We start from the raw sequence: 15,104 nt of genomic DNA, 5'->3' as shown, positions 1-15,104 counted from the left end.
GGTATTGTTGAGATCCCGGACGTAGCCCCCAGTCAATGTTGGGTATTTTCTCCTCCAAACATTCTTAAAACCTTTAACAAGACAAACAGAGTCAAGAACCACCAGTGAGACAGAAAGTCAAATTTAGCTCGCGAGGAGTGCAAACAGTCCGTACACGTAGTACCACTGAAAGCACTGAGGACTGTTGCGCATGCTCACTCTTTTTATTAGGAGAAAGCCCTACCCACATTGTGAAACTTGTCCTAAGGGGGGGGGGGGGTAAACAGCGCATGACAAGTTTCTTCCCTGACATAAACACATACGTCAATAAGTGCAGCTGTAGGAAAAACAGTTTTCTTTCCTTTAATCTTATCGTCGAAGGTCAGCACATCCCGTTCGTTTGTTGCACTTGTCATCTGTTCTGCATCTGCCTAGAGTGTTCTGTTCTTCACACTAAGCATCACATATCACAAGGCCATAAATTCACAACGGTCAAAATAACCTCCAGTTCTTTACTCCCAGTTCAGACTGACCCCAGCATGCTAAAACGAAGTTGAATAATATGTGCATTCTCAGGGTTATCTTAAGACTGGTGCAAAACAGCACAATAACGTTTTCATAAGAAAGAAGACAAAGGTACAAATGTTTAACAGTGATAAAAATATATATATATATATATAAAATCTTTAACATGGACAACCCCTCTCACCCCTTACATGAGACTGTAGGAGCCTTAAGCAGCTCCTTCAGTAAGAGTGTTGCACCCTCCATGCAAAACAGAATGTCTCTGCAGGTCATTTATTCCAACTGCAGTCAGACTATATAATACCGTATTTTCCGCACAAAAATCGGCCGTGTGCCCTATAATCCGGTGTGCCTTATGTGCGCACTGAATTCCAAAATCTGTAAAAACGACCGACATTGTCTTTGACCGTCAGAATATCGGACCATTTCCTGCTGACACAAGGACGTAATACATAAAGCACGTACGCTAGCAGCGTAGAATACGTACCCTGGCAGCGATAAACCAATTGGAAGAACATTACGTAATACGTAAAGTACGTACGCTGGTAGCGTAGAGTACGTACGCTGCCAACGATAAACCAATCAGAGAAGAGTCCGTGGTACGTACACTTACCTCCGCCACTCCTCTGGTAGTTACAGTATACTACAGGTATCCTGCAAAACAACATTTGTTTGTCTAAGGACCCCAAAAATGGCGCCAGCGAAGAGACATGCTTACGAGGCCCAATTCAAACTGCAGGCTATCATTTACACGGTTGTTCATGGGAATAGAGCAGCTGTGAGAGGAAACAAGAAAATGAACTGCGCCAAGTTAAAAAGACCAAACGGAGTTTCCGCAGAAACAAAATGAGGTGGCCACAGCTAGAAGACCAGCTGTTCAATTCAGACACAGAAGATGAAGACTTCGATGGATTTGTGACAGAACCATAATAAAAAATAATGTGAGTACCATATTGTTAAATACCGGTAGTTCAAAGTTGTTAAAAAGTTCAAATAAACTCACCGTTTTGCCTCCATGACCTTTTTTTTTTTTGTAGACTATATTTTAGCGTGCACCTTTTGTAAGGATTAAGTACCCACTAAGTGAGGCCGCGCCTTATAATCCGGTGCACCTTATGGTGCAGAAAATATGGTACCTAAAAATGTTTTTAGCACCATAACTACCTGCTGATGTTGCACTATTAACTATGTTTTCCATCACCTTTTGTGCTTTATTATATGCACAACTGTGCAATTTATCCCATGTAATAATCTTACCATATCTATACATACTTATACTCACTTATATTCTATTTTTCATGTCATTTGTTCACATCAGTATTTATACACCCACCAGCAAACATTGCTATGTACCTTAGTCACCTTTCTTTAATGTAAATATTTTTCTTTTACTTTACTACTATATGACTCTTGCTGCTGCAACAAGTGATTTTTTCCTGTTGAATTATGTCTTCAAATCTTTGTTTCAGGTGTAGAGAAATTATTTAAACTGTACAAACTCTTTGCTGACGCAATGCTATGCTTATCATGGTAAAATAAAAATAAAAAAGAAGTCACCAGTTCATTTAACCTGAGGACCACCCACTCAAACATGGGGACATCATGCAAATGCCACACAGAAAAGACCAGGTCAAACGTAAACTGTGGCACATTGCTAAGTCACTGTGCTGCCTTTTGCCCTAGGGTATATCTCAGACAAAGATTTTGCTCCCAAACCAAGTCATTTAATGGCAATCTGTCGATTGTCAATTGAGTGTCCCAGTCGGATACTTGCATTCTCCTTGATAATGCATTGCACATAGGACATGGTGCACAACAAGTATATCAAAGTCAATTCAAGCTGCTTCTTAAAAGTACTTATTTGGCTCTCTTCAATTCCACTACTGCAGCATCGTAGCAGTTTTCACTTTAAATAAATAGGTACATAATGAATACAGTGTTTTATTTCTGGCCACTAGGAATGTATTTGTTAGTTTAATATATATATATATATATATATATATATATATAATATATATATATATATATATATATATATATATATATATATATATATATATATATATATATATATATATATATGCACACACACAGTATATAGGACAAACCCTGTGGGGTGTCACCCAAAGGTTTCCTATAGAGACCCGGAAGAGCGGATATGAAGTTTATTATTATATGGCTGCGACGCTACGCATACTCTGATTGGCTGATTACCAGTCAGATATTTTCCCATATCAGACCAGTTACCATGACAGTCGGTCCGCAATGCATATTTTCATTACAAACCAGGAAGCTAAAAACACGATTAGAAAAACCAAGTTGGACATAAACGTACTCCATAAATATCTAAAGAGCGTCAGAACGCTTACCAGCTAACAACAAGACCATTTGTTAGTAAGTTCTTCATGGAAGCAAATGGGTGAACGGGCCCAACACAGTTAGCAGCATATTCTCTCTCTCTCTAGTTAGCTCTCATTTCTAGAAATCTGGCCAATTTTCTTAAATCCTCCAAACCGTGACTATCCAGGGTTGGGACCAGGAAGCAGAGTTGTAGTCTTACACACCTCTCTGCAGCTTCTCTCCCCCTGCCATCCCCTCATTACCCCATCCCCGTAGAGACGGTGCCTGTGTTGTGTGGGCCGCTGAAGAGGAGGTACTGCTGGCCCACTACCACCAGAGGGCGCCCTGCTTGGAGTGCGGGCTCCAAGCACGAGAGGGCGCCAGACCCAGAGGAAGTGACAGCTGTCACTCATCACTCCAGCTGTCACTCATCTACACCACTATATAAGCCGGACTGCAACTCCACCTCCCCGCCGAGAAATCGACTACCAGTACCAAGGTAATCTCTCTGCTGACTAATACGTTGTCTAACATTGTTCTGTGTGCAGTCGCATTCCTGTGAAGACCCAGAAGAGGGACAAACAGGAGCTGCACGAGTGTGTATGATTTGGAGGTGGAGGTGCTCCCTCCTAATGGTGTCTGGACTGTGAACTACTGAGTGTGCGGACTCACACTCACACATCTTATCTCTGCTTTCTGCCAGCAGTACCAGGGTCGACAGCAGAAGACAGAGGCCACCTGGGGACTCGGGACTTGGCGGCTCCGGTGTTCTTCAGACCGTTGGTGGTGGAAGCCGTGTGGGACGCGGCTTCTCTCTCGTCGGGCGTCTTCTATCTTCGAGCCTGCCCACACGTCACCTGGTGTTTATTGACTGTGAAAATTACGACACGTTTCGTTGTGTATTATCACAACATTAAATTGTTACCTTTTGGCTTACTCATTGTCCGTTCATTTGCGCCCCCTGTTGTGGGTCCGTGCTACGACACCTTCCCAACAGCCTGCTCCCAGACCACCAACAACCAGCAAAAATCTATTTAAGCATAAAAATTCAAAAAGAAAAAATTTCATTTATATAGCGCCAAATCACAACAAACAGTTGCCCCAAGGCACTTCATATTGTAAGGCAAAGCCATATAATAATTACGTAAAAACCCTATTGTCAAAACGACCCCCTGTGAGCAAGCACTTGGCGACAGTGGGAAGGAAAAACTCCCTTTTAACAGGAAGAAACCTCCAGCAGAACCAGGCTCAGGGAGGGGCAGTCTTCTGCTGGGACTGGTTGGGGCTGAGGGAGAGAACCAGGAAAAAGACATGCTGTGGAGGGGAGCAGAGATCAATCACTAATGATTAAATGCAGAGTGGCGCATACAGAGCAAAAACAGAAAGAAACACTCAATGCATCATGGGAACCCCCCAGCAGTCTAAGTCTATAGCAGCATAACTAAGGGATGGTTCAGGGTCACCTGATCCAGCCCTAACTATAAGCTTTAGCAAAAAGGAAAGTTTTAAGCCTAATCTTAAAAGTAGAGAGGGTGTCTGTCTCCCTGATCTGAATTGGGAGCTGGTTCCAGAGGAGAGGAGCCTGAAAGCTGAAGGCTCTGCCTCCCATTCTACTCTTACAAACCCTAGGAACTACAAGTAAGCCTGCAGTCTGAGAGCGAAGCGCTCTATTGGGGTGACATGGTACTATGAGGTCCCTAAGATAAGATGGGACCTGATTATTCAAAACCTTATAAGTAAGAAGAAGAATTTTAATTATATTCTAGAATTAACATTTTAGAGATATTGCGCAAATGCAAAAAAGCAGTCCTACATATTTGTTTAATATGCACATTGAATGACATATCCTGATCAAAAATGACTCCAAGATTTCTCACAGTATTACTAGAGGTCAGGGCAATGCCATCCAGAGTAAGGATCTGGTTAGACACCATGTTTCTAAGATTTGTGGGGCCAAGTACAATAACTTCAGTTTTATCTGAGTTTAAAAGCAGGAAATTAGAGGTCATCCATGTCTTTATGTCTGTAAGACAATCCTGCAGTTTAGCTAACTGGTGTGTGTCCTCTGGCTTCATGGATAGATAAAGCTGAGTATCATCTGTATAACAATGGAAATTTAAGCAATGCTGTCTAATAATACTGCCTAAGGGAAGCATGTATAAAGTGAATAAAATTGGTCCTAGCACAGAACCTTGTGGAACTCCATAATTAACCTTAGTCTGTGAAGAAGACTCCCCATTTACATGATTCAAACCACCGCAGCACAGTGCCTTTAATAATGGCTAAAATAGATCCTTGTAATTTGCTATTGTATTAATTTAGAAACAATAGAAAAGGGACTTACATTGTAGTGTTCCACTGGTGCTTAACAGTCCAACACAAATTTTAAATTGGAGTCCAAAATTGTGAGAATGTAGTCCATGATGCCATGCACTGACTTTGTGTACTTAAAAAAAAACAAAAAACAAAAAAAAAAAACTTTTTTTAGAACAATTAGCATCATCAATTAGCTCCTTCAAATTGTTGTCCGCCATCAAAACAAATTGTGCCATGTTTAGCAAAATGCCACCCCCGGTAGTGTGAGTGTGCACGATGGTCGGGATGTGCAAAAGCACATTAAATATATATCACCAAAATTGCACACTAAAAAAGAACTGTTACATGGTCAATCAAACACAACAGCAAATGGTATGAATAATCCATGTTACGTGACATACAACCCACCAATCAAATGGCAAGGATCCACTCAGCCTTTATATAATATAAAATATTCTTTATAAGTCATTCTTTGCCCATATTCTATTTAGATGATCAGCTTTTTCCATGCATTCAATAACATCAGTACACATATCAACATTGACTGAGGTATGCATTTGAATATCATTTCCATGTATGGTTGCCAAAGTGACTATCCAGGACAAATACATAAACAACAACAAATAATTTGCTATTGACATGAACAGAATTTACAGTTTTCCCTTGATCAATAAATGCAGCATTAGCCCCGCCCACTCAAATGGACAAAGCAGTAACAAAATGAAAAGTAGATCACATTCAAAACTATGTCAAATGATTTTAGAATAATCTTGTGTCGTCATGTTTTGTATTTACCAGTGGGTAAGTAATGTATAGCTAATATAGCAGTACACCATTTGGGAGAGGTAGAAACTTTGTGTACAGAACAATTAGAAGTGAATAATGTCAACAAAAGTGCTCCTAACTCTTGCCAGCTGAGCCCCTGAAATCTGATCAGGACCCACTTGAGTTTCTAAGCAATAAACCAGTGCCCTCATGGGTGAAAGCTGGAGCTGTGCTCTCCCTCAACGTGCTGTAATGACTTCAACAAAGCAGGTCTTCGACAGATGGTGACATTCAACACTTCAAAGGTTGTCTAGATACTTGGGCTGGGAGTTGGAGATATTGTTTTTTTTTCTTTTTTGTGAGAAAGGCTAACACCTGTCAGGAAGGCAACTGAAAAACCTCACCAGCATTAAAGTAGACCAGATTTATATAACACGGACAAGGTCCGCTTTATCACTCAAAACGTCTACAGTAAAACTCGCCTAAACCTTCATCGTATAAACCGAATATTCACACTCACTGGACAAAAGTAAAAGTGCCAATGCTTTTGTATGGTTTTCCATGTACTACACACCTTATATAATGGATTTTGTATAATGGATTTTCGCTCACATCGGACAAAACGTCCCGCTCCATCGTAATGTATTTCCATTAAAAATCCCTTGCATGTACCGGACACAGCAGTCTGGATGTGCCGTGGAGCTTGCTGAGGGACAAATTAATCCAGAAAAAAGCCGCTGTTCCTGTGATAAATTGCATAAAGACACGACAAAGAACTTTAAAAGGGTCACGCACACATTAACGTCATTGCTTGGCCACAGAGTTGTAGAAGTATAAATCAGGCTTTAGGATTTTAAGGTACCACTCCACAGTGGACTTAAAAGAAAGAGGGAATTGACCAAATGTAATCTTTTTTAATGCGCATAATGTCCAGCGCTTATTTAAGGCAGGCGTTTATTTTTTCAGACGTTTTGATCTGGTCATTAAATGATGCAGGTCCCAATTCAACGCCAGGCTTTTAATCAAGGAAATATTTAAGCCTAATTAGTGCTGGGGATTCCCGTAGATCGCTTGCCACCTCCTGGCTGTATTTGCAATAGCCAATCACAGATTAGCCTTTCTGTCCATCATTTATCTGTATTTTGGCATGCTTGGCACCAGAAAGTTATGTTGGATCCAAAGGGATCCTAAAAGGCTAGGACCAAAAGTTATATTGGATCGGTTCCCACTGACCAATAGCATTAGAGCTTACTGCCAACAGCTAGCCAGTCAGAGCGCGGCATACAATTATTCATGAGATGACACCACTAATGATGTAGCAGAGGTCAGGAACTTGCTGACAGATGCTGGTTGAAAAAATGGCAACAAACATGTCAACAACAGCAGAAAATCGTCTGCCAACGAGATTTGCTGAGTTCACAGAGGAGGAACTGGTGGAAATCTTGAACTCCAAGGATGCCAAAAACACTACTACTGACATTTTAGAAGCATTCATATGCTGTTCACATCAAAATAAATTGATCTAATTTACTTGACTCTTTGTTGTTTGCTTAATTTGGGAGGGGGGTGGAGAACATAACAATTGACTGATGGTAGGGGAGTCCAACATAGAGAAATATTGGATCCAATATCCAATATTTCTCTATGTTGGACTCCTTACCATCCATTATTTGTATATATATATATATATATATATATATATATATATATATATATATATATATATATATATATATATATATATATATATATATATATATATATAAATATAACAGGTTTTGTCCATTTTATACAGAACAGATTTAGATTATAATGGAAAAAGATTGCGAGGAACCTTGGGGTTATGTTTGATCCCATGCTGTCCTTTGACTGATACATTAGAGATGTTATAATGACTGCTTTCTTCCACCTGAAAAACATAGCGACGATTCATCCCATCCTGTCTATGGATGAGAACAGACTCTCTGATCCATGCATTTGTCTCTTCTACACTGGACTACTACAATGTTCAGTTTTCTGGTTTACCGTAGTCCAGCATTAGGGGTCTCCAATTAGTTAAAAAATGCTACTGCCAGATTTTTGACAGGAAGCAGAAGGTGTCTCTGTAAGGTCATATTTTAAGGTTCTGTTATTAACCTATAAATTTATTCATGGACTAGAACCTCCTTACTTAGCTGACCTAATTAAACCCTACGTACCGGCCCGGGCGTCAACCAACATGACTGCATTTGTCATGTCTGTGAGCAATTTATTACAGTTATGAGATTTAATTGTAGGAATGTAATACCTAAGAAAGTGGTGCACCAGTGTTTCCACTGAGTAAACTTTTAGTTTTTAATTTGTGTATTATCACTAAGGTATTGGTTGCTTGGTGACATTACCTACACTGGTAATATGGTTGCTAAGCCAATATGGCAGTCATAGCTTTTACCTGCACCCAAGAACTATCACCCAGCACACACACAAAAAAAAGAAAAACCTTAAATCAGTCACCCATACAAAATTACTGTTAGCCTTAACTTGCTTGGGGTGTGTGTTTAATATTAATTCAAAGTCACACTGTTTTTTCCATGCTCAACTTCTTTATGCATTTATGGGTTGGATAGGAGTTAAGGAAATGTTAGTTACTGTCAACTTTGAGATATCTACATCCACCCCAGTTGAGCTCGTCACAAAACCGATGTCATGGAGGGTTTATCCAGTATATTATCTATGTCTGTGACACTCTGAGTACCTGTGACAGAAACCAGTAGCATTAACAATACATTACAGTAGCACTACAACAAAGTCTGTAGTGCCATGCAGTGAATATCCATCGTGTACTACTGTTTTCATGTTCCATAGCAACATTTCAGGAGATCTTATGCCCCTTCTGGTTTAATTTAAAATTACAACAAAACCTCTTCAAATAGATCAACAGTTTTAAAAAAGTATCTCATATAGTAGTGGTACCGCAATACAGTTTTAATCCACGTCTGGTCATTTGCAGCCATTGAAAGTGTCCGAAATGTATAAATGATACAAAACTAGACCATTAATAAGTGTATGATTTTTGAAGTGTCAGTTATCCATTCACACTCAGAAAAAATACTAGATCTGTTTTTTTTTTGTTTTTGTTTTTTTATGTTGTTTTACAAAAAATATTTAAAACAAGTGTAATAATAGCACATTTTTTTCTCATCAGTCCAGCTGCCAGTCAACAATCACATGGTCATTTCTGGGAATTCAAAAACAAATCTGACGACAGCTTCTTTAATGTCCTTAGACTGAGTGTTTGCTTTGAGCTGCATGTCATGTAAGAAGAAGACAAGTATTATACTGCTGAGGTTTCTCACAAATGGAAGATTATATTCACACTAATTAAGGCTGACGGTGAAGAATATACAATGATTGCTAGATGAGTTACAGCACAAACCTGGCAACATTTTCCACCAGAGTGCAGTTGTCTGAGCATTCTGTATTTTTCTTGGCCATTTTTGTGGCATTTCAGCAGGTGAAAATAATAGAAAGTAACAAAATGCAATGGCAAAAATATACATAATATGCAAACCACTGAAACTGTGATGCTTATATAACAAAACCTCTCCACATTCAAGACTGATGCAATCTCTGCAACAATGATGCCCCTGAATTTCCACAGTATGGCACCAGGCACGTGACACGTCTGAGCACATTGGGAGCAGGAGTCTTTGTGTGGGATTCATATTTCATGACAGCATAACCAAGAGGAGCCATATGGTAATCCAGACTGGACCTGCCTTAAAATTCCCCTGTAGCCAGTGGTGGTGCAGTGGCCTAATGAAGCAGCAGACTGTGTGCTGCCTGGGGTCATATTGAGAGAGGAGTTCAGATGGCTGCAGCCAGTAGCAGCAGCAGCAGCAGCTAAACCCTATGACTGGAGCCCCTCAGGATCCACAGCACACTGGCTGACCAACCACACAGGACAAGACCTGATGTTCCCCAAAGCAGCACAGAGCCAACTGAGAAGGGCTAATCTGGCAGGTTTTATCAAGGTCTTGTGTAGCAGGTGTATGTGCGCACATGTAAGTGGGTTTGTATTTGTGTTCCTTGTTCATGTGCAATTCCTGCATCCAAATGGTAAGCTATTATTTTCATAGCCTCACAGCTAAATATTAGTATACTGGCTTGTATTCCCTCTGCTGATAACAGCATGGGGCCTGTACAGAAAACATCCAGATGACTGGGTGAGGCAGTGAGTCCTTCAACCCATCCTGGCCAGCTTCTGTAAGCAATAATTTAAAACCAATAAATGCTCTTATCTTGGAATTCACTAAATTAAGAAGGCACGTATTTAAGGCCTCACTCAACTCTCTGTACAGCGCTGTAGAAGGACACAGGTTGCCTGTAGAGACTTTTGATCCTGCACATGCAAATTCTACAGGTCTAGCGAAAAATGTAGAATGCATAGAGCATGCACGGGGTCTGTATCCCTGTTGTACAATTGAACCAAGTTGGGAGCAGAGCTAGTAGAGGCTTTGTGATGACCATAAGAAGTGCGAGTGACATATGGTTATTGTATGGGTGATGTACTACAGCAGTATTGCCACACTTACTATTTGTGTGGCGCACAAGACAGAAGCACATCTCACCTTCCACCCCTATGTATGACAAAACTCCAGGTATATATATATTGGAGAGCTCATGCAGCATCAGAGAAAGAAAGAAGTCGCTGCCAGCAGTATATTCCATAGTGAATTTTGCTTGGGACTCTGATGAGGGCGGTCACATCTCTTCCACTCTCCCTTATCTCTCTGCCTTTAACCTTCAAGTCCCTATTTCTCCAGACTGTGAATTCCTCAAAACTATATTGTATTCTGGATCTATTGGACTACTATTGGATTAACCATGGAATTGATCAGCTGGCCTCTGAATGCTATTGACACCATTTGTTTCTACAAGAAGGTCAGGACCGGGGGATCCTACCTGCCCAGATGGAACGTATCCTGCGGGCTATGTCCTCGACTCCTGGAGTTCCTGGCATGTGGCATGCTTGGCGCCTTTCTCCGTTGAGGATGTCGAGGATTTATTCATTTTTGGTCTCATGGTAGTAGGGCTGGTACGTTTTGGCTTATGTGCTGCCCTGATCTACCGGAGAGTTGACAAGATGGCGGCATCAAGAACCACGGGCCCTCGCTTGTCCGTCATGATTAATGAGGTTGGCAAGGCAGTGCATTCTCAGACTGTGTTGACTCTTGAACTTAGACGCAAATTGGATGACACCTTGGAGCTGATGTGTGCCTTGCAGTTGAAGCTGAAGGTTTCGGAGGCCGGTGAATATTCTTAATTCATAATTGGGAATATTCTTAATTCATAATTGGGATTTGGCTGTGTGATTGGAACTGTTAAAAGTGTTTTTCACTGCTCAGCTGCAACACTACAGGCTATCTAGCATCAAGGTCAATTGCCCACTGTTTACCTCCAGAGGAATTTATCCAGGCTCTGGTGAGATTATTCGGCTCCATTCTTATCTCAACCCACAAGGACAATAAACTGACAGACTTACACATGGACTGAAGCATGCTCCAGTTTCTCCTCTCACCTCTCTTCCTGCCCCTCCCTCACTGCAGCAGGCCTCCGTTCTTTCCTAAGTTGGCAGGCAGTGCGACTTGACAGTTGCAGTGGCTACAAACACACTCACATCGCCTCAATTGGAAAACGGACTGTTTCAAGTTTAGTGCACATAAACAATGTCAAATGTATATGTGCTGTCCTAATTCTGATGTGTGCCATTATTACGGTAAACAAGTAATAATTGTAGATCAATTGCTGTTTTTATGTGGAATGTGAGTGCGGAAATCTCGTTGTTGTTATGACTGACAATAAAAGCTATCTATCTATCTATTTATCTAGTGCACAAAGACCCTGTTACACCGAACTTGGACAGCGGCACAGCCTTGAGGCTTGTATCAAAATGGCGCGTCATGATTCTGCATCCAAACATCTCTGCTATCTGCTGACTATGCTCATGTACATTGTTAAGGACCCCTTCACACATAATGATGTTGGGCAAAAGACACCGAAACTGAAAAAAAAAAAATCCGCGAACAAAAAACTAAATGGGGAACTGCAAAACATTTCACCTGCTGTCAAGAGGGACACACGGCCGGACAGGGATGCACAATACAGTAGTGACGGTTTCGTGCATGCTCATGCACAAACAGTGTGAGCAGCTGGAATGTGTGGCACCACATTGTGCCACTGCTGCGGAGAAAAAAAAAAACACACACATACACACCATAAAAAACACTGCAATGTATTGAATCCCAATTATCGAGCGGACAATACAAGTATGAACCTTTTGTTCCTCTGTTGATGACCCATGGTCATAGACGTCAAGTCATGAAATGACATGACTGAAGTAGTGCGTACTTATGTCCACATCTGCTGGCCCAGTGTGTCCAGCCGGCCCCGCGTGCATGTCCAGCAAGTGGTGCCCATGTCCAGCGAGCGGCGCAGTGAAGGAGAGACACCTCGTCATGTGGACCATAGCTAACGTGGGTGACATGACATTCAGATCGCCAACTGAGTGTTCAAATGATTAGATGGTACTTTTCAGATGGAGCAGCCTGCCGGTGTGTGCACCAAGTGGCCACTCCAGCCCGTGGCAAAGGCAATATTTGTTTTTCTGTATTTCCACGTGAGGACAGCAAACACACGCACGTGCCTCACAGCATAGAGTTTTAAGGTCATGTCCTTCAAAACATGGTACGTGTTCTCCAGCAGCGACTCGCGGGTCCAGAGATCTCAACAGCTGCTTCTGTTTGCAGACACGCCCACCTGTTTGTTCAGCACACAGAAGAACAATATGATTCCTCCTTCGTGTGCTATTCAGCCTCATTCGTGCTATCGGCAGACGCCAACAAATCAGACAGTTAAGTACAAAGAAATATCACCAGTGCAAAGTTGGGCAAAGTTATTCATTTTTTTTTGGAATTTGACTGTCACTCCAGTAGCTGTGATAACGTGGTTGCAAAAACATCAACACATGAACTTCAGCAACTCATGATCAACCTCTTCAGCTTGACATGAAATCAGACTTGTCATAGTTTTCCTGTGGAGAACACAAATTTGCTTTAAAAGCAAATGGATTATGAGTTGCACAGCAGATGTAATGTGTGCGCACGTACAGACTGTGGAACATCTTGATTTTAGTTTTTATGCTCATGTTACCAGATTATAGCTTGCACACTGCAAGCTGTTGGTGGCTGGCCATCATGATGGACACACTGTCATTCAAAGAGGCAATGTCCTTAACAAGGTTGGGTAGGATTACTTTGAAAGGTAATCCAAAAGTAATCAGATTGCAAGTAATCCAAATGTATGTACATACCTACATGTAATCCACATGAATTCTTTCAAAGTAATCCTACCCAACCTTGGTCCTTAATTATTCATATGTTTAAGGCTTAAAATAGACTAAACTGAAAAGTTTTATATGAAGGGGAAAACTAGCTTTAGAAATCAAAAGATTTTGTACCAGGTTATAATCGTGTTTATTTCTCTTGTAAAGTTAAGCAGTTTAACATGGGGGTCTATGGAGATAGACTTGATTTTGGAGACAGCCTCAATCGGCCATTTCAGGACCTACAAGTTATGTAACTTCTGCATTGGCTTAATTTATCACTGGACACTGCAGCTTGGGTGCACCTCATCTGATTTTCCCAGTGCAGCTCCTGTTTGGCCGCATTTGGTGCCAAATCTTCCTGAGCTTCAACATATACAACTTATATACAACCTTTGTTTATTCTGCAGAAAAGGGCTTTAAGGGTGATTAGCAACAGTGGTTTTAGAGATCCATCTAATCCATTGTTCATTAAGTATAGGGTACTTAAATTTCGTGATTTGGTCGATTTGAAAATATTACAAACAATGTACCAAGCTAATAAAAATGCTTTACCAACAAACATTCAAAATATGTTTGAGAAAAGAGTAAGTAGTTATAAACTGAAAGGAATAGAAGTCTTTAGAAAACCAAGATTTAGAACTAAAGTAAAGGAAAGGAGTATTGCAGTAAATGGTGTAAAATTATGGAACAATCTCAACAAAGAAATTAAAGAATTAAGGTCACTTAAATTATTAAAAAAAAACGTATTAAACTAGATGTATTAAGTAAGTATGAAACTATGAAATAAGTCAGTGGGCTGTAAGGAAGTCAAAAAGGTAATTTGTTAATAATGTTTAAAATGTTTTAAGTTTAAAAATGTAACCTGTCAGAGATGTAATCTATTAAATAATGGTCATAATTATGAAATAAGTCAGTGGTATGTGACAAGTTAAAGAAATGCAATCTGTTAAATAATGTTGAATAATGACGCTGGATATTGAAAGATTGTATTGTAAAAATGGGCAGAAAATATAAGACTTGTTCTCTCTGCTCCTTTTCATTCTGGTAATTGAGATGCTTTATTTCTGCTTTTTTTTTTCTTTTAAATGAATGAAATAAATATTGAAGAAAGAAAGAAAAGCTGGCACCCTACTTGGCACCCTACAAGTCATGAAAAATCATTTATTTCCAGAGGTCAGCAGACTCCCAGTCACCTTGCTCCTGCCTGTACTTGGCTCAGGAGGAAAAGTGAAGGTACAGCATGCATGCCATCCTCAAGTCCTGATATTTCTGAGTGATTCTTTCCATATTTGTCATGATAATTGGATGCTGACGTACGTTGAGCCTAAACCAGGCGGTCTTGAGTCAATCGCAAAGTGGACAAGGCTGTTTGCTTTTAATACGCTCCATTCATGCGAACACACAACTACTTATTATTTTAAATACAATGTCTTAATGGCAATAAATTGCCATTTCATTCATGAGCCAGAAGGTGAGGCTTTTGATTTACCAGTTGATTTTTACACATCAACTACAGTCATGAACTTTGTTATTGACAGTTATCCCCAAACTATATGTTGACCGACTGTAGAAAGTGGTTGGAAATGTTTTTTTTTTTTTTCTTTCTATTTTGGCACAAAGATTATCATTATATTTCACATATTTTGCAGAATGTTGTTTGTTTATACAGCAGTGCATTTCCATATATTGTTCCAAAGAAATGCTTTGATTTCTAAAGTTAAACTTTCATTTTATGTCGCTTATGTTGTTATTCCTTATGTCAACAAAAGTTGACAAAGTTGTTGCACTCAAGTTAAGAAAATGACAATTAATT

This window comes from Thalassophryne amazonica, chromosome 1, assembly GCF_902500255.1.
Source record: "Thalassophryne amazonica chromosome 1, fThaAma1.1, whole genome shotgun sequence".
NCBI classification, from domain to species: Eukaryota; Metazoa; Chordata; class Actinopteri; order Batrachoidiformes; family Batrachoididae; genus Thalassophryne; species Thalassophryne amazonica.
Note: the sequence above shows the minus strand (reverse complement) of the source record.